We start from the raw sequence: 25,817 nt of genomic DNA on the forward strand, positions 1-25,817 counted from the left end.
TAAATTGATAAAAATGTCAAATGTTTTTCTGAACAAACATTTTTAAAAATAAAATTTATATTCAGAGTGTAGTCATTTACTTTTCAAAACTCATATTGTTATTTTGCTTAAATGGTGTAAATCATCTCAACTCTCTAGAGTATCTAAGGCTTTCAAATAATAATTTTAGTTTTATTCATATTCGTTTCCAAAAAGTATTCCTACAAAAGCTGGTTTATGACTTGTTATCAAACACTTGGATTGTTCTAATTCAATGCACTTTCATATCAGTGAATAAAGGATTGGAGATATTTTAGAATAAAGTAAGATTTTATTGGGAATTGTGAGCTGGAGAGTGTTTTGTTCAATGTATATGTTCTTCATTTCTCATCATCAGATCTACTTGGCTTGGGATATTGTGATGCAAATGAAGTCTAGTAAAACAAAGAAATATTGAAAAAAGTGATACACACTTTATCTCATCCCATATGAAACTTTCCACCAAAACTTATGTGAATATTTTTGCCAAAAGTTCTATGAACAGGAGTTAAATTTATAAAATCAATGCACATTTTAAAAGCTCTGTGACCTGCGGCTATTATTCATGATGCAAGTGCACCATACGATCTGCATCTGTTGGAATTATTCCTTATATTTGACTATGTTATCGTCTTTCGAATAGAAAATAGCTGCTCAACAGCATATTTTGAATTCCCTTTGCAATGTATTTTTGTCAAACTAACATTGACATGAATGTATTTAGGAAATGAGCTCTCTACTGGCATACAAGGGCATTACAAAGTTAAAATTTACTTGCAAAAAGTTATATGTTATTTAAAATGAAGGGTAAAAATGGTATTGTATTTTTTTATGAACAGTAGGTCTCAGTGTTGTAGTTAGGTGAAGTTCCCTTACAAGTCTGCCTATTTTCTTCCCTTATATTTATTATAGAAACATCTGCTAGGTGAAAAGAAAAGTAATCCCTCAGGGGAATGCATAGTAGGGGAGAATGCAAAAGAATGGGGGTTTCTGCAATAAGGAAGTGTCTGTTTTTTCTTAATTTCCTTATTTGATTCTGAGTAAATGAGCATCCCTTTACTGGTAATTTTTACATCTTTCTGAATATTGTGCCATTGTTCCTTCTTCTACTTTATGCCTGGTGGACCATTGTTAAATAATGGGTAAATAGCTCAATGATGTAAACTAGAGCATGTGGATCTGAGGGTCAGGATCATGGGACCACATGGGATTGCTGCTACTTGTTGCTATGCAACTTTGGACAAATAAATTAATTATTTGGTACCTCAGTTTAATCATCTGTTGAATGGGTATAACAATAGTACATTATTCAAAAGACTTTTATGGGAATTAAATATGCCTATTGCCTAATGAGTCATTGTGTAAGAAACTATATTTATGTTTTCAGTCATCATTATCAGTATCATGCTGATTTTATGCCTTCTGCAATAGTGAAAAAATACCTGACTTAATGATCACATATATTGAGACTGATTTTGAGCTACTGAACCACCGTTAGGGTACATGTGCATAGTATAAATTGTACTATTTTCTTAAAGCTCCTTTGTAGGGATATTTGACATACAATCGTGCATCTTAAGTGTACAGTTTGATGAGGTCTGGAAAATGAAAAATCCTTAGAGTCTTAAAATTACCACTATAATCAAGGTTTACAGAATCTTGTCATCCCCAACAGATCTCTTATACCTTGTACCTTTACATCACTCATCCTTAGACCAGGCAACTACTGATAGGTGAAGATAGAATTTCATATAAATGTCCATACTGCATGTAGTCTTTTGTGTCTTGACTCAATTTCGGATCACAATATTTTTGAGATTCATTTATATTTTTGAATTTAATATACTTCATTTATTATTATTCCTGAGAAGTTTACAGTTTTAAGGACATACTGAATTTTGTTCATCTATTCATTAGTTGATAGACATTGGGCTCTTCTGATTTGGAGCTCTTTTTTGCCTATAAGCCTTTGTAGGATTTTTTTTTCCCATTTATCTTGGGTGGATGCTTAGAAGTAGAATTATTGAATCATATGGTAGAGTACACTTATATAAAAAATTATCAAACAGATTTTCTCTGTGTTTCTAATATTTTGCATTTGTCCAGCAATGAAATCAGTGCTTAGTTGCTAACAACCTCACCAGTCTTATGAAATAACAACTTTCTAATTGAATCCTGATAGAGATATAGTGGTATCAGAATGTGGATATAACTCAAAATTTTCTACTGATCAATAATGTGACACTTTTTAAGTGCTTGTTTTCCTTTATATGTCTTCCTTATTGAGATATTTGTTCTAATATTTTGCCCATTTTGTTTTTGTTTTTTGTACTCTCCATTTTATTCTTCTATAATTGTGCAATAATAAACAATACATGTATTTTTCTTGACTCATTTTTAAAATAGTACCTAGAGACTTTTGGCAAATAACTTTATATCAACTGCTAGCAGACTTGGAATGCCAATTTTAGCCTGAACTCGTGTATATATTGACCTGAAACAAGGTATATAACTCTGGCTTTAGTCACAACCCATTGTCTATTAGGGAAAGCAGATCAAGATGATCTGATATTTGAATTTTAAAAAGGGAGTATGACATATTTTCTTGCATTTCTAGAATATGCTTATGCATCATCCTGATGTATTTCTGGGAAGATAATAAAAGGCCTACATTGCTTCTTAGTTCATCTTGAATGAGGAGCATAACTTCTTGCACCACTGGCTGGAACTTCTCTTGGGCAGTTATTTTTCTTTCCATGGGAAAATGATTTCAAGTAACAGAAAGAAACCTAATCTACAATTGATCTCCCAAATTTCAATTCTAATTACTTAAATCAATAACTGCATTAAAAATCTGCAGAGAATGGAGTGCTTGGGTGCTTAGTCAGTTAAAGCATCTGACTCTTGGTTTTGGGTTAGGTCATGATTTTGCAGTTGTAGGATTGAGCCACTCCCCCTAAAATAAAATTTTAAATAAATAATTAATAATAAATAAATAAATCTTTGTTAAAAAACCTGCAGAAGCAACTTGGAATATCAGAACAGAAATCAATCTCAGAGAAGTACTAGTAGAGAAAAGTAATTGGTGGACTGCAGTTGGTTGTAGAATATGGATTATGAATTGGGATGGCCTTGCAATGGGTAAAGCCAGGTAGGGCAGAATTTCCTATATTATTTCCATTACAAAGCAACAAAGGAAATTCTTAGAAGATTTGAAAGGCAGGGGACACCTGTTATCACCTGCCTTTGGCCCAGAGTGTGATTCTGGAGTCCCAGGATGGAGTCCTGCATCAGGCTCCCTGCATGGAGCCCACTTCTCCCTCTGCCTATGTCTCCGCCTCTCTCTCTCTCTCTCTGTGTGTATCTCATGAATAAATAAATACAATCTTTAAAAAAATGTTTAAAAAAATTGAAAGGCAGAAGGAAAGCAGCAGCCATTTTGTAGCTCACACATTTTGGTGGATCTGCTGACTCAATTATTTTTCAGCTTCTCTGACTAGTTACGTGTTTAGCTTTGTGACAATGGCTCCAGATTCTGCAAGTCATCTTTGTCACTAAGGACAGGGCATCAAGAGACCACATGGATTTCAGTACATCCTTTGTTGGGTGCTGACTCATGCTTCTTTGAAGTTGCAGCCTGCTCATGACCTTTTCTTCCTGAATGTCTGCCCTGTGGATTTCAAGTTCCAGCACAGACAAGGAGACAGCAGCCTTTCAGAAACAACTTAATCAGCTTACTTTATTAAGTAAGCAAGTTCTCTGTCAACACACACACACACACACACACACACACACACGCCTTTGGCTCTGCTTCCCTTGTTGAACTCTGATACATGAAATAAAGACAATAAAAGCCACAGACAATTCTTCCAATATATATTTTTTTATGAAAGAGAGCAGAGGTGATATCTGGAGATGAAATAAAGTCAAAGAGGATTATAACAAATACAGAATTCTTGAATTTGTTTCTATGCTTCTGTTTCCAGAAGGCAAAGAAATTGGTGAGGTTTAAGAGAAAATGCAATTTCAGAAGAAACACTTTGATTAAAAAAAAATGAGAGCCATAGAAAAGTGGAAAATCAGAGATTAATAGGAGTGTGGGGATTTTTTTTAAAGATTTTATTTATTCATGAGAGACAGAGAGAGAAAGAGGCAGAGACATAGGCAGAGGGAGGAGCAGTTTCCATGCAGGGAGCACGATGTGGGACTGGATCCCGGGTCTCCAGTATCACATCCTGAGCTGAAGGCAGGTGCTTAACCGCTGAGCCATCCAGGAATACCAGGAGCGTGGGAAATTATCAGTACTAACTTACCTGTGAAAAAAGAGGGAGGGCAGAGTACAGATACCGATTTAGATGGGTTAGTAGTTTTCTTAACTTTTCACCCAGCTATATTGAGACAAAAATGACAAAATCACCAACATGTTATCTCTTGTCTTGACAATAGCCATTACAACAAAATGTGTGAGGTGATTCCCACCGTGATTTTGATTTGCGTCTCTTTAATTAGTGATACTGAGCATTTTGCATGTATCTGTTGGCCATTTGTATATCTTCATATTTAACACTTAAGTCACTTAAGAGGAAAAGACCGTCTCATCAATAAATGTTTTGGGGAAAACTGGATATTCAAAAGATGAAACTGAACCCCTGTCTTACACCATTCACAAAATTAAACTTGAATTGGACTAAAGATTTAAACAGAAAACCTGAAATGTTAAAACTTCTAGAAGAAAAAGATAAAGAAAATTTCCTTGGGGCAGCTGGGTAGCTCAGTCAATTAAGCGTCAGACTCCTGGTTTTGGCTCAGGGTTTTGAGATCCAGCCCAGTGTGGGCTCCGCACTCAGCAGAGAATCTGTTTCCCCTCACCTTCTCCCTCTGCCTTTCCCCCACTTGTGCAGACTCTCTCTGAAATAAATTAATTAATTTAAAAAAATAAGAAAAGACACTGGTCTTGGCAATAATATATTTGGATATGACACCAGTGGCATGGGCAACAAAAGCAAAAATAAGCAAGTGGAAGTATATCAAGCTAAAAAAGCTTCTGCACAACAAAGAAAAAAAAATCACCAAAATGAAAAAGCAACTTACAGAATTAGAGAAAATATTTGCACATCAAATATCTGATAAGGGATTAATATCCAAAATATATAGGGAACTCATTCAAGTCAATAGCAAAAGAAACAATCCAGTAAAAAAAAAAATGGGCAACGGATATAAATAAACATTTTTCCAAAGAAGATGTAGAGCCCGCTTCCCATAGGAAGAAGCTATAAATCACATTGCTAAGGACATGGATTTAGAGAGGAAATAGTTATGAGGATTTAGACAGGGGATAGTTAGGGATAGTTACCTTTTAAAGTATATACTACACTTGATAATGTTAAAACTTGAGACACTTCATCACAAGTAAAGAAAAAATTACTTTTTATAACTACGTAAGGTGATAGATGTTAACTGGACTTATTATAGTTATTCTTTTGCAATGCACACAAATGCCAAATTGTTATGTTGTATACCTGAAATGAATATACTGTTACATTTCAGTTGTATCTTAATTAAAAAATAAAAATAATAAAGGTTAAAAAAATCACAATCAGCAGAAAAACCCAGTGTTATATACATGTTCCAAAGATGGTCATAATATGACATATCATATGTTCTTCTTACAGTGTTATATTAATGCTCCATCAGGAGATGGAGTCGGTTCCCCTCCCCTTGAATATAGATTTCCCTAGCTAGGTCTTATTAACAAATAGAATATAGAGGAAGATATTGCGTGACTTCTGTAGCTAGATTAGAAAAGTCAATACAGCTTCCACCTGGCTCTGTGTCTCTCCTTTGTACCTTCCTCTTGGAATTCAGCCATCATGTTGTGAGGAAGCCCAGCCACATAAAGAGGACACAACTATGCCAGCTAAGGTCTAAACCAATGGACAAGATTAACCACAAGATATGGAAATGAATAAACCTTATGATGTTCACAGACCTCAGCCTTTGAGCTGTGCCAGCTGATACTGAGTTGAGCAGTGATGGGCTTCCCTGACAAGCCTTGCCCAAATTGCAGATGTTTAAGCAAATGAATGGTGTGGTTGGTTTAAACCACTAAAAACAAAAAACAAAAACTTTTGACACTTTATGTTTCCACTTCTCATTTTTCATGTAACTATTGTCATCCATTTTACTTCTACACTGATCTTAGTGACAAGTCTTTATGAACATTGTTTTATTTTATTTTATATTTTATTTTATTATTATTTTATAAGATTTTATTTATTTATTCATAAGAGACATAGAGAGAGAGGCAGAGAGAGAAGCAGGCTCCATACAGGGAGCCCGATGCGGGACTTGATCCTGTGTCTCCAGGATCACGCCCTGGGCCGAAGGCAGGTGCTCAACCGCTGAGCCACCTGGGCTGCCCAAGTCAGATGCTATTCTTACATAAGTCGAAGCTGGGTGACATATTTGATAATGCTAAACCATTATTTTTAGTTCTGCTAATAGATGATGGTATTATGGCAATTTTATCAAGAGCTTAATTTGTTCACTTGACATGATCTGATGTTTCTCTGGTAGACTCTGAACTCAAATCTTTCCTTCATCAGTAGTAGAAGGATAAGAAAAACTTTACATTGTCCTTAAGATATTTTTGGCTGAGGTTTCCAGTTTTCTGCTTCATGCATGTTTAGAATTTGGCAGACACATTTACCATGGGGTGTCTGGGTGGCTTAGTTGGTTAAGAATCTTAACTCTTGGTTAAGCTCAGGTCATGATCTCAAGTTTTGAGATCAAGCCTGTGTCAGGCTCCATACTAAGTGTGGAGCCTACTTGGAATGCTCTGTCCCTCTCCCTATGTTCCTCTCCTCAAGCATGACATGTTCCTCAAGCATGACAACTCATGCTTGCATGTGTGCATGCTCTCTCAAAATAAAATAAAATACTTTCTAAAAAAAGATACACTTACCAATTCAAAATAATTCCATCATCAGTAATATTAGCCCCGTTAGTTTTATTGCTTTAACATTTCTCTGATGCCTTATGCTCAGATTATACCTAGTTATCTATTATTTTGTGTTTTCAGTGAAAGATACTATGTGCTATAAGCTATTTTATTTCAAAAGGAAACAAAGTCATCAGGTTTATAACATCCACTAATTGGTTAATAAAGCTCATCTGATAAGATCTATTCTATTATCATTTAAAAAATCATTATATATATATATATTTTTTTCTTCATTCCCATGGTGATTTTAATAGGGTTTCAAAAAAAAAAAGAATAAAAAAAACTCATGTTCTAAACATCATCTTTAAGTGCCATCTATGACCTTTAATATTTAATTAAGAAATGAACTTCATACTGTGGATCTTTTTGCTAAATGTAAAGTATAAAATATCACATTAGAATTATTCTGTGATTAATTGTTCTTTATGAATCAAGTCAGTGTGATTAAAGAACAGGATCACATGAAAGTCATATTTCAACTTACTATTTTTATTTTAGTCTTGAAAGTAATTAATATATCTCACTAATCTATGCACACAGCAGGAAATATATATTAATCAAATTTACAATAATGTATGCCTAAAAATGAATATTGACCATCAACATCAATGTTAGAATAGCTCTGTATTTTAATTTCCTCTGAGGTTTGTTCCTGCCATTTTTGATAGCTAAAAGAAAAAACATTTTTGCCACCATTCATCTTGTTATTGACTTTGTGAAATTAACTGCAGTCCAATATTGAAATTATTGACTAATGTAGACAAACAAGTAAAGGAATAAGATATTTATATATGATTAGAACTAAACAATATTCTAAAACTAACTAAAATGCCTTTCTTGGCACACAAAATGTCTCCTTCATGATCATTACCTATGTCCTATGATAATTTATTGCAAATCTTTGACTTTTAAATGAACTTGCTTCAGTCCTGCCTTTTGGTTTAATTCTAAGTGCTTATACATATTCTAATTACTTTGTTTCTAAAATCAAAATGTATGTGTTCCATGACACGTTTTTTTATTAACTACATTTTGTAACAGGACTGTTATATGATCTAAAACAATAAGTACAGTTTTAATTTCACCTTTCCAAGGCTAACATTTACAATCCATATCACAAATAACCTCCATAGGGAAAACTCCCCTGTCTCTTCCAGTGCTGGGGTGGTTGTTTTTTTTTTTTTTTTTTTTCAAATCCTTTCTTAGATTCATATAGGCTCATAAAAAGCAACAATAAATGTTTATTGTTTTAAGGTTTTGTTTAAAGATTATTGTGTTGTTATAAAATAATTGAGATGTCTAATAAACATGTTTAGAATGACTGTATGAAGTAATGAACAAATTATATTTCTGTTGATTTAGAAAGCTTTTGCCAGAGTATTTCTAGAAAATTTCTGTCTGAATTATTCAAAGTATGATAGCAATGGTGTGAAAGAATTTGAAAACCATGTGAAAGTTTAGCTTATTAGTATATGCTTCAGATGCATTTTGTTCTTTGTATAAACTAAATGTGAAATATCTGCAGCATTTAACATAGATTATAATATATATAAATGTATCACGTGACCTTCCATTAGTAAAATGAATGGCATGCGTACTTGTGTGTATAAAAGAGCTTTAAGAGATTTCATTTTCATGAAAGGTTAATCAAATATATTTTTGTTGCCCATCATTATTTATAAAGAAAAAGATGAATAACTTACCACAACTCATCAAAAAGGTTGACAAAATTAGTCAAATATATATGTCAATTAGGAAACAGAAAGCAAACTCAAGGTAAAATAATTAAGGAAGATTGTACTTACAAAACTGCAATTCATAAAATGGGATACAGGGAATACCAAGGATAGTTAAGTAACCTCAAATTAGTAGCAACTAAGCTATCTCCATTCTTAAGCTGATTGAACAAAGGAAGATGTTCCTAGAATCTGAATGTAAAGAGAAAGTCATATATGGTTGAACACTGTGGAAAAGAGGTGATCCTCTGTGGAACAAAGAAGTTAAGCTCTGCTCTTCAAAGAGAGAAAACAAGGGAGTTAAATACAGTGACCTCACATTCCTTCAATCATCACATCCACCTACATACTGAAAAATTGATCAGAAAGCCAACAACTGCGAACTTACGGATGTAACCCATAGAGATCAGTTTCCCAGGGCTAGACTACTTTGGAGAAAGGCAGGGAGTAGATCCAGAGAGGTAAACATATGATATCAAGCAAAAAACATAAATATTTCTGTTGATGGCCACTTTGAATGTGAATCATCATAAAAGGAAAGATGGTATATTGATATTTTCCTTATCAGATTTTCACAATTCATAATTATGATTTTATTAATCTCAGGTATTAAATAAAATATTTATCACCAATACAAAATAAAAGCACTTCCTATAAGAAAATTATGAGAGTAGAATCCTCTTTAGTCAGCCTTATAACTGGAATTAATTAAGTTTGGTCATGGAACGCATACCGGCTTTCATTCATATATGACGCTTAGGTTTTAAGATGAGTTTTCAAAATTGAAGCTTAATATACTCCTACTAATAAACAGAAATTTCATTAAACATAAGCCATCAATAATATCAGGAGCATGGGATTTTCAGAATTCAAATTAATCAAATATTTTAAATTAATCCAAATACATTTACTTCATAAAATATTTTATTTGATTACATCATCCATTCCCAGTTTTACATTTTTTTAACAAAAATTGATGGTTATTAATGACTTTAAAAATGCCAGAAAGATGGATATTTTTCTATTGCCAGTTTCTTAAAGGTTAATATTTAAAGGCTTTCTCCCCTTTTCCTTTCTTTTTAAATTTTGGATAGATTCTATTGCAGTGACTTCAAATTCACTGGTCTTTAATTCTGCCATGTCTAGCTGGCTGTTAAACTTAGCCATTGATTTTTCATTGTAGATATTATATATTTCATCCCTAGATATTCCATTGGGTCTTTTTTATATCTTCTATATCTCTTCTCATTGATCATATTTTCTCTGTTTTCTTAAATCTATGGAGTAGAGTTATTATAGTTTCAACAGTCTTGTCTGATAATGCTATGATCCCTGTCATTTAAGTTAGTTTCTATTGATTAAATTTTCCTCTGATTGTGGGTTGTATTTTTTTTTCCACTTGGATAATTCTTAAATCAGAAGCCCAATATTTTGAATTTTATTTTGTCAGGAGCTAAAATTTATGTATGTTTTCATATTTGTAGTATTGCCCTTCAAGTAATGCTGGGTTTTATTATTCCAAGACACAGTTAGGTTTATTTAAAATCAGTGTGATCTTCTGAATCTCAATTTTAAACACGGTTAGGGCATGCCCAGAAGAGCCTTTACACTAGGGCATATGCGGCTCTACTACTCGGGCAATACCATTTTCAGGATTCTGTGATGTTTATGTATTTGGAGATCTTTCCAGGCTGGCTTTCGCAACATAAACTCTTCTCTACCACCATGAGCACTAAGGTATTCATGCCTACTCTTTTCTAGTAATTCACTCCTTGGCTCTAGATAGTTCCTTTTCTACTTGTGCAGATCAGCAACAGCCAAAAACTCAAGGGAGCACTTCTGCAGGTCTCTGGAGTGCCTGCTTTCTCTCTCCCTCTTTCTCTCTCTCTCTCTTCCTGTCTTCCCCTCTCTCTCTGCCTCTCTCTTTCTCTCTCTCTTTGAAATCTCTTCTCCAGTATTATACCCCGCCAAGTTCTAGCCTAAGCATGACTATTTTCTGAAACTTATCTGCTCAGTTCAGCTTTATTTGTGTTCACCCTTCTTGTGTTCCTGCCCAGAAACTCTTGGTAGTCCAAGATTGAGCCAGTGCCAGAGCTTCTTGTTGGTTTCTCTTCTGTCAGGGTTTTCTTCTGTACTGATGATTACCTGGTAACTAAAAATTATTATTTTACATATTTTGTCCAGTGTTTTCATTTTCATGTTTCATGGGTTAAATACAGTCAGTCCCTGTTATTTCATTCTGGCTACAAAAAAAAAAAAAAAAAAAAAAAAAAGTCTGGGTAAGTTTTTTTAACACCTCAAAATCAAAAGGTCCTAATCACACAAAAATGAAAATGAGAGAATTATAAGTATATGTTTTGAAACTGCAACTTATGATTTAACTTGATAAAAATGCAAAGAAATCAGGAATATTAAAACAACTCTGATTTTTAAAATTGTTTGTTTTCAAAGGCATGTTCGAATATGTAAAATAAAACTGATAAAGAGTTTTTTTCCTGATGATATTGAGCATATTAAAGTGAATTAGTCATAAAAGTCAATATGATTTTAAGTCATATATTAGGGATACCATGAAGGGAGTAGTAAAAGTCTACCACCATGGTAGATACATATTTGGAATTAGAGCTTTTTTAAGATATTAGCAACTGGAAACTATGTGAAAGGCTAAGGATATCATTTTTCTTTTCTTATTTTTTTTTAAATCATTCCCTTGAGAGACAGCCGATCAGGTATAGCAAAAGTAAATATCCTCTGAGAAATATACAGTCTATATCTATGTAGAATTATATGGAATTATATAACGTTCAAGAACATGAAATTAAAATTTTATAAGCTCTTTGGAAGAGTTTTGACTCCAGAACTGCTTATTGAAATAAAAAATAATTACTCTTATTATGATAAGTTATGACTTGGCCCAATAATTATTTTGTTATCTTCCCTAAAAATGAGTGAAGGTAAATAAATTTTTACTAAGATAAATAAACTTTTGTTAACTTATTATTAAACTAATAATAGTGCCACCAGCAATAATTTGGACTCTGAGTATGTGCTCATTTGATATTATTACTCTTGCCAACTTCAGTTCAATTTAAATCTACATTATAAATATTTTGTTAGATAAAAGAAAAAAAGTTAGAGACATTGTTACAGAAGCTGAATTTTCCTAACTACCAAAGATACACATTATTAAATTCATTATTTGCTAATGAATTCAAAGTCAGTGTTTTTGTTTAATACATTGATTTTAATGAAATTTCACCAATTCATGAAGATTAAAATGGTTTATTGATCCACAAAGAACATTTAACTTCTTCACAATCTTCTTATACCATTCACACTGAAGTAACTCAGTTCTATCATTTATTAATTTCATGCATTAATATGAATAGAGAAATATCTGAGACAGGAATAATATACAAAGTGGTGCTTGAAAAAGAAATACATATGGAAGCTTCCCATATTTGAAAACCTGATGGGGAACAACTTGAATAAAGGTTTAATTTTTAATATGATTTTACAGTCTATCCCATCCCCAAAATTAATTAATTAATTAATTATCCCATTCGCCACAGAAATCTTGATCCAAAAGATTTCCACTTACTATTTTAACAGACAGATTAATGTTCACTTACTCTGTCTCTGCATCCTAATCCTCAAAACCTGTGAGTATAGTTATATTATGTGGTCCTTTAAAGAGGAAGAGGAGTGGATCAGAATGTGAAGGATTGTGATGATGGAGCAGAGGACAAAGTCAAGAGGAGATGCTATACTGCTGACTTTGAAGGTGAATAAGGACCGCAGAGGAAGGAAGGAATGCAAGTGGCCTCTTGAAGCTAACAAGGCAAGGGGATATATCCTCTCTGAGAGCATCCAGAAGGAATGCAGCCCTTCCAACATCTTAATTTTAGGACTCCTGCCTTCAGAGATGTAAAATAATAAATTTGTGTTTTCTAAGCCAATAATTTGGTGGTGATATGCTACAGCAGCAATAGGAATCTAATACAGATTTCAGTTTCGTAACTCGGGTGCTCCTCTAACACGTACCCAAAAATGTAGAAGTGGCTTTGAGATCGCTCAGTGGGCTAAAACAGGCAGGATTTTGAGAAGCATGATTTTAAAAAGCTTAGGCTGCCTTGAATTATTGAAACTATGGATCAATCTTTATTAGGTCAAATAAAATTTCTTTAGCGTTTTGAACTGATGATACCTCCTTCCCTTGTGTCTTGGCTTGCATGATAATTAGTTTGACCATGTGTCCTTGTTTTGACTAGGGCAGACTTGGTTCACATCCTCTGCCCTGATGTAATCATTAATAATGCCACCTATAGCTCTAAAAATGCATTAGTTTGAATGATAAATTATGTGTCCACCCTATGATAGCACAGCCTTTTATTTTTACTCTTCTCACTCTCAGTGTGAGCCTTCTTTTTGGTCAGGTTGTTTTCCTCTGCTCTTTACTTTAAAGTTGGAATTTTCAGGATTCTTCTCTCTCATATTTTATATTCAGCATGTAAAATCCAGCATGCAAATGTTCACTTTAATTGGAGTCTGTATACTTGAAGATTTTCAACACTTAGCATAACTCCTCTCATAGAGTAGTAATTGAATACATCATCCAGACATTCTCTTGAGTTTCAGAAAGGCATTTCAAATGTAATATTTTTATAATTGAATCTCCTTATTCTCAAACCTGCCCCTAATCTGCAATTTTCTTCTTGTGGGAAAGATCCATTCACCCAGTTATACATACTTAAACCTCAAAGACATTCTAGTCTCCTTCTCTCTCACCATATCCAACTATAGTTGTGTTGTATTATTTTTTTTTAATATTGTGGAAACTATCTTTTTACTTCTGTTACCAAAGTTTCATAAAATCCCTCCAAAACTATCTCAGTAGTCTTTTAATTGGTATTGATCTCCAGACTTGTCTTCCTCAGACCATCCTCCATACTGCTAAAGTGTAAAATTTATAAATATCAAAACATTTAATATTTCAATAATCTCTGAATGGAGCATCCATCTGATCTCCTTCCATAAAAAAATTCACTCTGCCAGATTCATCCTTTGTCCTGTGTTTTCCCCTAAATTTTATCAATATTGCAGAGCTGCTTGTAATTGCTTCAGTGGGCTAATGCGGTCTTGTCCATGACATTTACATCTTACTATACCAACAATTCATTCTTTATTCATTCTTCCATCAATTATTAAGAGACTATCAGATGCCACATATTGAGTGAACACTGAAAAGCTTTTCTATCCCAATATGACATCTGATAATCTTCAAAATTTAGCTTAGCCATTAACTCCTCCCCAAAAATCACCTTCCTGTATTTCTCCATACCTATTTTTTGTTATTTTGTTTTTCTGTACTCCCACATCCTGGGGAAATGTTTACAACTGTACTCCTCAAAATGTATTGTGATTTTTGTTTGTTTTTTACTTAGTCTGAATAAAGTGTGAAAGCAAAAACTTACTTCCTCATCCATGTCTAACTCTTGAGCTAGAGTTTGAGATAATCAAACTTACATAAGGAGTTTGAGACAATCAAACAGCATCAGTAAAGGCAATCAAACAAATAATGTAAATGCAGTGTTTTTTTAACTGGTGTATTGATTATTATTATGGTTATTGTATATTGGTTAAATATTAGATTATGAACATTATAGATTTATTTTATATTATTTTAAAATTTTATCTGTATGCTTTAGAAAGAGATCAGTACACAATATTCATGTACCTAATCATCTTATGAATGTACTTCCCCAACTGAGGGTAAATATTGCTTAATTTGCACTAAATCAACCAAAAGCTCTATCTTCTCTTGAATTTTTTAATCACAATATATAATACATTTAATTATATATGCAATGCAAAAATTGTGATGAGATGGTCATGACTTTGGTCATAGAATTACCATATCATTTATTTTGCACCCATAATGAAAAATTATTAAATTAATTTTAATCATTAAAAGCTTAATTATGCAATGCTTGGAAATGTCACTTATGTACAATGCCACAGTTTAATAGTTCTGTAGTAGACTAGAATATAGGAGATATCTCCCTGTCTAGGGCTGTGCTGTTTTTTATATTATATTCTAAAGGATCCTTTCCTACCTAATAACTGTAAAATCACATTTTAGTAGCAGCACATGCCATTATAATATCCTTTCAAAGTATCCCTCCATGGCAACAAAATTCAGAAAAATAGCATATTTTAAAACTTGGCTTATGATGGCAGCTCTCCACTAAAAGCCAATTATTCTGGAATATTCTGGTACTAAAATGAATCACAAATGCTCCTCATTCACTGGAGTCTCATGAAACACTTTCAAGGCAGAAAGGCAGTTTAGTTGAAATAACAGATGGAATAAATGGCCCCCCTGAACCCAATTTAACAAATATTGTACTTGCCATCCTGCTTATGATGCTGCTTTGCTCTGCAAAGCTTTTCTTAACATTCTTCAAGTATTTGGAATCAAACACGGTTGGTTTTATGGTACAAGACATATAGCGTCATAGATATGAGATACATTTACACCAAAAAACTGATTCTCAAATGACACCACTCAAGAAAACCATCAGAAACTGTCAAGTGAAACAACATAGTTTTATTTTTGTTTGTTTGATTTTTTACACTTCTTACGTTCCATTACTTCACTGTTAATGCTGATTATTGTTTATATAGGTAGACTGCATTTCTCCCTAGATGCTTTATAAATATTAAATTTTAAAATTATTAATTGATAGACATTATTCTTTGATATTATCATACTTTTGATGTTAAGTGTATATTTAAGAGCAAACATTTTCTCAGTTTTGGTTCTCCTATTTTCCTCCCTTAAACTCATTTTGTGACAGAATTTTTAAAGAAAGTATGCGCGATTAAGGAAGCCAATTGGTATGTGTTAAGATCCTCCTATTGTTTGGGTGCCTAATATAGATTAATTAATACATCTTATGTCAGGTAGATATTAGGTTCTAACATTAGGTGGATATTAGGCTCTTACTTTGTATGTAGAACATGAGGTTCAAAACCTTGACTATGTTTGCACTATGATAGAAAGGAAAAAAAAAAAAAGATTGAGGATTCAATCCAATTCAGAGAACCAGGGTAGCTCAGCTGGTTAAGCAACAGACTCTTGATCTCAGCTCAGGGAGTCATCTCATGGTCCTGTGATGATTGAGCCCTGCCTTAAGGGGAGGAGATTACCTTTCTCCCTCTTCCTCTGCCCCTCCATAGTCTGGATCTCTCTCTCTCACTCTCTCTCCTCTCTCTCTCCGCACCACACACACACACACACACACACACACTTTCTATCTCTCTAAATTAAAAAAAAATGCTCAAGTCCAACTCTGCCCCCGCAAACATTATACACATTATACACATTAAAGCATTTAGAATTGTTATTACTGAAATGAAAGGATTTTTCAACTCTCCTTTTTAAACTAGGAAGCATAGGAAGTAAACATTATGGTCCTTGGACTGAATTTGATATTTTAATAGTTTTATGTTTTCTATATTTTTTGTTAATTAGCTGCCTACTTTTAACATCAGATTTTAATTTTTTTCATTTTAGATCTCATTTCATTTTAGATCATAAGCTTTTCTTGAGAATGTGTCAGTACAAGACAACAATCAAGGTATGCCCTCTGATGACATGTGGTCCCAAATTTGTCTCATTTCAGCATCTCTTATGCAAAGAACTTATTCCCCTGCATGTTTCTAGAAAGTATTAGAGTTTCTATTCTTGTTAAACATTCATTGCTTCCTCCTGAAATGATTTGCCTCACTTCCAACAGATGGCAGGTTATGCTTACTTCCCTGACTGGTTTACACCAGGGTGAGAACTTGGATGAAGTTTTTATGATCCTTACATTTAAAGACAATACAGGACAACTCAGTTTGACAGCATTTTGGCATTATCTTCATATTTCAGGGCACCATGCACAACTTTGGAAGATAGATCATTCTAATTTTGTTTCCTCTGTTGTCATGATCTCAAACTTCTTCTTTTTTTTAAGATTTATTTATTTATTCATGAGAGACACACACACACAGAGAGAGAGAGGCAGAGACATATGCAGAGGGAGAAGCAGGTTCCCCATGAGGAGCCCCATGTGGGACTCCTCAAACTTTTTTTTACAGCCAGAGAAAGAAGCAGCCAGTTAAAAAGCAAAAATAAATGAATAAATAAATAAATAAATAAATAAATAAATAAATAAATAATAAATGGGAAGGGAAAGGAAGGGAAGGGAAGGGGAGGGGAGGAGAGGGAATAGGAGGGGGAAGGGATGGGTGAGGGGGGGATGGGAGGGGGAAAGGATGGGTGAGGGAGGGGTGGGTGAGGGGAGGGGATGAGTAGGGGTAGGGAGGGGAGGGGGAGAGAAGGAAAGGAATAAGCCAGATAGACAGGAAAAGAGGGAGACATAAGAAGCATTCAAGGCCTTTCCACATCTATAGGTATTTTAAAGACCACATCTCTGCTTTTTTTGGAGTGTGAAAATTTGGCCAATGAATCCCTAGTATACTTCAATTTAATTTGAATTGAGTGTTTTGTCATTTGCAAACAAAAATAGTTGACAAGTATGGACAAAAATAGGTGGAGAGGAGGGGAATCTAGGGGTCCACGGTTGAGGGCTATTTTAACATATAATGACATAACCATTGAGTACAGTATTATAAATGCAGTTGAAAATATCTTGACTAATACTATAGTTTGTCATTAAAATGAAACTGAGAAAAATTTTCAATGCCCTCAGTATTCCCCATAACTGTCAGGTGAAAAGCAGGTTACCAACAATACATTAGGGAAATAATGGCTAAAATAGATTACTGTTTGTCAGGCACTATTCTTAGTGTGTTCCATGTTTTAATTAATTGAGCTTTTACAAAATTCTATGTAATTGAATATATTTTTCTTCATTTTTGAGATGAGAAAAACAAGGCACAGAGGAGTTAAATATTAAGTATAAGTCCCCAGGCTGCTAAGGAAGAAAGCAGAAGACCTGGCTTAGTACTCTGTAACTTAAGAGTCCCTGATTCTTATCATCTATTCTGTTCTCATTGTTAATCAATTCATCTTAAAAATTATATACATTTATAAATAAATAGAAATAAACACTGAAATTAGTTTGCACCAAAATTTTTGCATTGATATTTCCTGAGCATGGAACTAGAAATTATTGTAGTGTGTGTGTGTGAGTGTGTGTGTGTGTGTTTGATATTTTCATAATACATAGAATAAGATGTTATTTTGGAAGTTAAAAACATTGGAATATAAATGTTTTTTAACGTGTTTACTGAAAATATTATTCTAATTGTCAATAGCAAATTATATTATGATATCTGAAAAACATAAATATGAAGAAATTATCAAATCTTTTTTTTTATTTATCTAGTAATATCCCCCATATGAAAGAGACCTAAGATTTTCGTCAATATCTATGGGCTCCATAAAATGTTTGTTCAATAAATGAGTGGGTAAATTGATTAGAAAATATGTAAGCACTTTACTGTTGCATCATTAGTTATAAAGGCAGTGATAAGATAAAGCAAATTAACATTTCATTAATAACTAGTATATGATATAATTTGTAGAATACAGAACACAATTTGTATTTTCTGTGACTCTAGGTATTTAACATAACTAGTTTTGATGACTGAACTCAGATTTTGTGGATAATATACTCTGCTCTGGTTTATTTCTCTGAAGTCAGATATTTTGGAAAGACTGTTGAACTGAGGGGCAAAGTCTAAGGTCTGCGTTAAGATTTAGTTTCTTTGAAAATTTCAACTAGTATCTCTGAATGTCAGTGCACTTATCTTCATTGCTTTGCATTAAATGTGGCACTTTTGAAAGTCAGAGAGCTCTCTAACCTCTAGCTTATAATTAAAATATAAATCCGTATTACGACAATTATCAACTGTGTTAATAAAATACTTTGACTACCTTTGATTTTTTTTAAGTCATTAAAGGGAGATGGAGATAAGGCATTAAGTATTTATTTTAACTCTTATTATTCTGTTCTAAACTAAGGTCACTATCTCTTATTTAAATAGAGGATAGGGACACCTGTATGGCTCAGTGGTTGAGTGTCTGCCTTTGGCTCAGGGTATGATCCCAGGATCAGAGATAGAGTCTCACATCGGGCTCCCTGCATGGAGCCTGCTTCTCTCTCTGCCTGTGTCTCTGCCTCTCTCTGTGTGTCTCTCATGACTAAATAAATAGAATATTTTAAAAAAAATATATATATATAGACATATATATAATAAAAAGAGGATAGTATACAGCTGTTATTTTAGCCAAGTTATTTTCTCATTTAATAATATATATGTCTATATATATGTGAAAGTACTTAATTTTTTACTCATAAATTGTTATTGCATTGGATTTATTATAATCAAACCTACAGTTCGAATTTATTGGCCCTCTTGTACTCCACATTTAACAAAGATTGTATATCTTTCAGAGTCCTAAAATTTTTAAATATTTTGAAAAAATTCCATTGTGAACATATTCAACTTGATTATTTCTATGAGGCACTTAATAGACATTCAAAATTATACTGAATAAAGTAACGATTTAAGTGAAATGGAAACTATTCTTACAGATTATAACAAAGTAGTCCCACAATTGTACTGTGGGACCAAGGCTTGGGAAATAGGAACATGCATTGTTTAATCAATCATCTTTCCAATTACAAAGGACTGAACTTTTCAAAACTTATTTTTCTATTAATTATACATGATATGTCTATCATGATCAAATGACTGTAAAAAATCTTAATAATATTAGGAAATATAATTTGTGCTATTAATCCTAGCTTCTTTGCTATTTAAAACACTTAACTTACTTTTCTTCTTGGGAGTACTTCTGTATCACAGAGTCGATTTGTCTAAATTAAATTTAATTCACTTCAATATTCTTGGCTCTAAAAATTCCTATTAATATATTGTACTCAGATTTCTCCTACTTGGAGAAAGTACAGATTTAATCTTGTAAATTTAAACTTGTAATTAGTATCAAGGTGCCTAGTCATATTTGATATAGCCCATTTGAGAAATTTAATATGTAATTTATAACCATTAATGTTTCAGAAACATTGTGGTTCAGTGCAAAGGCACAAAATTGATAAAATATAAAAGAAGATTCATATCTTTATTCTTTCTATGAGCACATGGTGAGCAACAGACATGAACTTTCTCAAATATTTCACACTATTTTTGTTCTCCTGATGACATTTTGTGAGACACAGCTGGGTTCAGTTTATTATTAGAGCAGTGAACCCCTTCAAGCTGATGGTTTAATCCACCACAGATTATTAAATTGTTCATTGAGTCACTATAGCAGATATATCAAGATCTCTATTTGAAATATGATGCATCTAGGAAAATGTATTTCCAAGTGCTTAAATGAGATACATTTATATGCTACCCTAACTCTGGAAAACCTATCAAACTTATAGGAAGCCCTTAAAAAGTTTTTGATATTAAAGTCATCCATAAATCAGGTGTCACATTGTGAAAAGCTAATAAATTTTATGGCAGAGATCGTTGTATGTCAATCAACGTAAAAGAAAGACATCCCAAGAGATTGGGTTTACTTCCTTAAAAAAAAAAATAAATAACAGCTAAATTTTACTGACATCTGTTTCTTTTGGTGTTTTTAAAAATATTTTATTTATTTATTCATGAGAGACACAGAGATAGAGAGAGGCAGAAAGGCAAGCAGAGGAAGAAGCACGCTCACTGCAGGGAACCCAATGTGGGACTGGATCCCGGGACTTGATCCTGGGACTCCAGGATCACACCCTGGGCTGAAGGCAGGTGTTAGACCGCTGAGCCACCCAGGGATCTCCGTGACTTCTGTATCTTAAAACTTTTTGAAGCTCTTCACCTGGATTATGAATTAATTAAATTCTTACAACTGTATTAATTATTCTTCTTATCTTCATTTCACAGATGATGAAACAATTGCTTAACTAGTAATTGGCAGAGCTATAATATATAGCAAGGTACTATCATTACCAAATCTGATATTTTTTTAAATTTTTTTTTTAATTTTTATTTATTTATGATAGTCACAGAGAGAGAGAGAGGCAGAGACACAGGCAGAGGGAGAAGCAGGCTCCATGCACCGGGAGCCCGACGTGGGATTCGATCCCGGACCGCTGCGCCACCCAGGGATCCCCCCAAATCTGACATTTTAAAGACAATGCTATACTCCTTTCAAAACCTCTTTAAATTATTCAAAACAAACGTTCTTAAAAATGAATAGGAATGATATAATAAATACCAGCCCCAGGCAGAAATCTCTGTAATCTTTCACTCTGATTAAAAAAAAAAAAAATCAAGAAAAGAGAGAAAAATTGAGAAGATGTGGTTGGGAAGCAGTCTAGTAACAAAATAAAGCTTATTATTAAGACAGTAGGCTAATTTAGCCATGGTGGGCCTAAAGTATATATCTCAGATCTGAAGTTAGCCTCTGGCAAGAACCCACAGTTACTGACAATGAAACAGAATTAATAATTAAACTATAATGACTGGGGAGATTTATTCATTAATCATACTAGAATATTTCAATGCCAACCATATGGAAACAAATAGAACTTGCTGCAGAGTAGCCAGGTTTGGCTACGGAAAAAAATCACTCAATCTGGATTTCACTACAAAAATCTTGATAAGCAATCTAAAATGACTGTTAACAAGACTAAGAATATTAGTAAATTCTTCTAGTAAATACATTTGTACACTCTCTCACTAAGGAATTATTTGATACCTCATCCACTCTTCAAACACCCTCTCTTGTCCTAAATCAACTAATGATTTTCCTTCATAAATCATCATCATAGGCTCTTTCTACAAATATCTGATAATCTTTGGCTGCCTATTCATATTGAAGAGTGAAGCACTTAAAAGCTGATCATAAATTCTATGTTCACGAAAGGTACTTAGTGGTATATTAGGCTTACTATGATTTGACAAGGTCCAGTCATTTCACTGGGGTGTTCTTTACTATTAGTATTGATAGGTCTTTATTTTGAGCTGGCCTGTTACCTCAGGAAAGAAGCTTCCACTGAGAAGTGTGGTTAAGACAGAAGCCATTAGAATTCTATGCAGCACTGTCCATGCTAAGTGGAGTTGGAGGACTTCTGTTGGCGATAAGTGTCCTCACATAATTCCTCAGTTTTCAATATAGCTAATCTTTAGCTCAGAAGGCAGCACCTGGACCTAAGTACTCCCTTGTGTACATTTTCCAGAAAATACACTCACTATCTTCTCCTGAGACTGTGAAAGATAGTCATCTCTCTCTTCAGGGTAGGGGAGTGCATACAGGTTTAAACTGTTTTTTATAATGATTTTTAATTAACAAATCTCCACCAAAACCCTCATGTTTAGGGAACCTAGGATTTTAATTTTGTAATTCTTTGGTGCAGATTGAATTGCTTCCTGGTTTCTAGATATGCAGACCACGATCTTTCAGCTGATGCCTGTCTGCTACTCTGTGCTGCTATCCATCATTCAGGGATCTTTCATTCTGATGTTTTACTTTTTCTCTTCTCTTTGTTTTTGAAATTCATGCCTTTTTCTCTATATAATATCATTTACTTATTGTTCAGGATGTACTGTTCATGAACATAACTATTCCATCAAATACTGTAACTGATTTTGGTGAAAAAAGAGAACCATAAAGTAATACACAACATAAGGTGCATTGGTAATCCAAATTTAATTGTCAATTATGAAATCTCCAATAATATAAAGAGATGCACTGGGGACTTGGAAGTCAATAATGTGAAAGATACTTCCTTATCTTGAATGGGGAGAAAATGCCTAGGAACCCTTTCAAAATCCAAGTATTCTTTTCTTTTGGTTTGCTTTCAATTTTGAGACAATTTTGAAAATGTTGACTTTGGAGTAATAAAATGCAAACATCATCCAGTTATCCAAAAACATAGTTTGAAATGACACTAAAAGGAAAGATTTGGTCTTGAGATAAATTTGGTATTTATACATAAACAGTACAAAATGTAAATGTAAATTGGAATTATTTAGGATACTATGTGCATTTAATAGTTAAAATAAAATTGATATAGAAACTTAAGGACCAGGAATTTACTTTGGTAGAAATAAAAATAAATTGTTGTGATGCAGTGATCTGCTAAGCCAAGTTTTATTGTTATATTATGTGCACTATTGCACATTAATGTGTAGGCTTAGAAATCTTCTAAGTTATAGCACATCATTTATAATATTGATAGTATGCTGCATGAAATTTAAGAAAAATATTTTAATCTAACATACTACATAACAGGTGGTGGATTATTTTCAGAATTGCTAGTAAATGGCTTATAGCAATACTCAAATTGACTCATTGAGTGCAAGGTAAATTTATTACATTTGAAAAGCAAAACTTTATGCTTCAATCTTCTTTGCTATGGACTTATCATACTTCATGAAATTCACTGAATCTTTAAATGTCTTATTCAAAGAGGGAGATCACATTTCTAGATAACAGAAAAAAAAATCAAACTATAATCCTTAGGTTCCCAGCTAGATGATACTTCTCATGAATGAGTCTTGATTGAATAACAAAATAAGTGCATTTTTTTTTGTTTTTAAATTAAGATATGTAATTTTTATGTCTGCTGCACAACTCCCTGAAGAATTCCCCATACATAGTAACTCAGTGAAATTTAAAAGTGACTGACCTTTAGCCCAGAGACTGTATCCTGCTCCTATTTAATATGAAAATTCTCCCTCAGCTTGACTTGCACAACTACACACACTCTCTGCCCTTGGACATGTGAGGCAGCACTTAAGTTCTGACTTTTCACGACCCCCAAATTCTTTGTGATCCTGGATAAGCCCTTCATTTCAGCATCAAGTGAAGAGAGGTATTCCCTTAGTTGCCTCCTGAGCCGTAGCACCCTGTGCACAAAGTCTAACCCATGTTGTGACCTCATAACAAATGTTCCTTTACAGAATGTAGTTCCTAGATGTGGATTTAGAATTAAGATTAGCCTGAACCAGGCTCCTTAAAGAAGTTAGAGTATGCCAGAGGATCCTCACACTTCCCTTTCTTGGAACATCTGAGTCTACTTTCATACTAAAATCCTTTTTTTGTTTTAAAGATTTTATTTATTTATTCATGACACACACACACACACACACACACACACACACAGAGGCGGAGACATATGCAGAAACATAGGCAGAGGGAAAAGCAAGCTCCGTGCAAGAAGCCTGATGTGGGACTTGATCCCGGGACCCAGGGATCACACCCTGAGCCAAAGGCAGACGCTCAACTGCTAAGCCACCCAGGCGTCCCCTAAAATGCTTTTTGTATTTGATCACCCAGACACTAGATTACTTCAACTACTTTTAACTGAAGTATCAGAATAGTTCTCTATTTTGTGGACTCTGGGAATAAAGGCCTATTTTCTATTGCATTAAAACCTTAACAGTTGATAATGACCCTAGGAATGCTTTGTCTAAATTCCCTTAATATGCTCTAAAGCCACAAAAGAACTAAATACACAGAGATTGGATCATGTATGCCTTTCTTTCTAGTTAAGAAATCTCATTGGCAAAGCTATGATTTTATTAGGATCTTGGGGCCATATATATGATTATTATATCTATTTTTCTGATTATAATCAATCTGTTATTCTTGCCTGTGTGCTTTCAGATGTTATCTGTTTTACTGTGATGGAACTCTGTTTCCTTTTCTTTATTAGAACTTCACTTTTTTTTTTTTAAAGCCAACATTTGTGTTTACTTTCAGTTGAGAAAATCAACAATATATTGGATGGTTGTGTCACAAGGGTGTAATAAAGTACCTTCATGTTTTTTTTTTCAGTGTCAGTATCAGTATTTGCATTATCTTTCATTTGAGGGAGGCATCATTTTTTTAAAATATGGGTTTAATGCTTTGTTATCACTAAGGACATTTTAGTTGAAGAATCTATTTTCTTATAAAAAAAGACAACAAAAAATTAGGAGGGTAGAGGGAAAGGTTTTTTTCTCTCTTACAATTTAGTTTATCAGTACCTATTTGTCTAAAATAGCTTCTCCAAAGTTGAAACACTGGAATTCCAGAGTTTCACTCACAATGGCTTTGTGCCCTTAAGTTTTCCTCTGTTATGAAGCACTCTGGCTTCCTTATTATCATAAATCTTGACCTCTGTAAATGAAATATTTGAACATGCTTTAGCATTGTCCACTCCAATATGAGTGACATCATAAACTATAGCATTTTACTATGTAATTATGAATGCTGGAACTGTGACTCATCTACTGTCTATGAGCAGTCACTAACCATTTCCACATAGTAGAATTTCAGTCTGCCAATTTTATTCTGGGAAATGATTTAAATGTATTACTGCTTTATTGTCTCTAAACTTTACTTCTAATTGATAACATACAACATTTTTTCTGTCAATTTACTAACCTCATTAAAAAAAAACTACTACCTTCTTATATAATTCTGCACTGATGTGACAGTTTCAATTATGCTACATTAATGGCCGTTCTTGATGGAATAATACCAGGTGAATATCAGTTGGCCATTCATGAGCTTGGCTGATTCAACTGATATTTTATAAACATTTGATAATTCATTTTGATCCTCTCTGTAGATGATTCTTACCTCAAACAGAGGAGCCTAAATATATTATTACTGACTTCTGACAGTTTAGAAAATCCAGTAGTCTCCCAGATGTTAAATCAACATAAGCGGCCCTGCTAAGGGCTCTTACTGGAACATGTCACATCTCAAAAGGGTCAAAATCCACAGTGAAAATAGACTTACTTTTGGAGTGATACATGATTTTTGAGTCACAGAAGAAAAGGTTTTTATGTGCTAATGGAAAACCCAAACTCTTCAAAAATGTATTTGGATTTAGGAATTGCTTCATGATAAAGCTCTTACTAATGGAATAGTTGTTGTTAAGATAAATATACTACCAAGCATCAAATATCTGAGGCCAGAGGAAATGCTTTTGGCTGGCTACTATGGTAAACAGGGTGCAGTAATTAAAATCTTTCCATGCTTC

The sequence above is a fragment of the Nyctereutes procyonoides genome, unplaced genomic scaffold (assembly GCF_905146905.1).
Source record: "Nyctereutes procyonoides isolate TBG_1078 unplaced genomic scaffold, NYPRO_anot_genome, whole genome shotgun sequence".
Classification (NCBI taxonomy): Eukaryota; Metazoa; Chordata; class Mammalia; order Carnivora; family Canidae; genus Nyctereutes; species Nyctereutes procyonoides.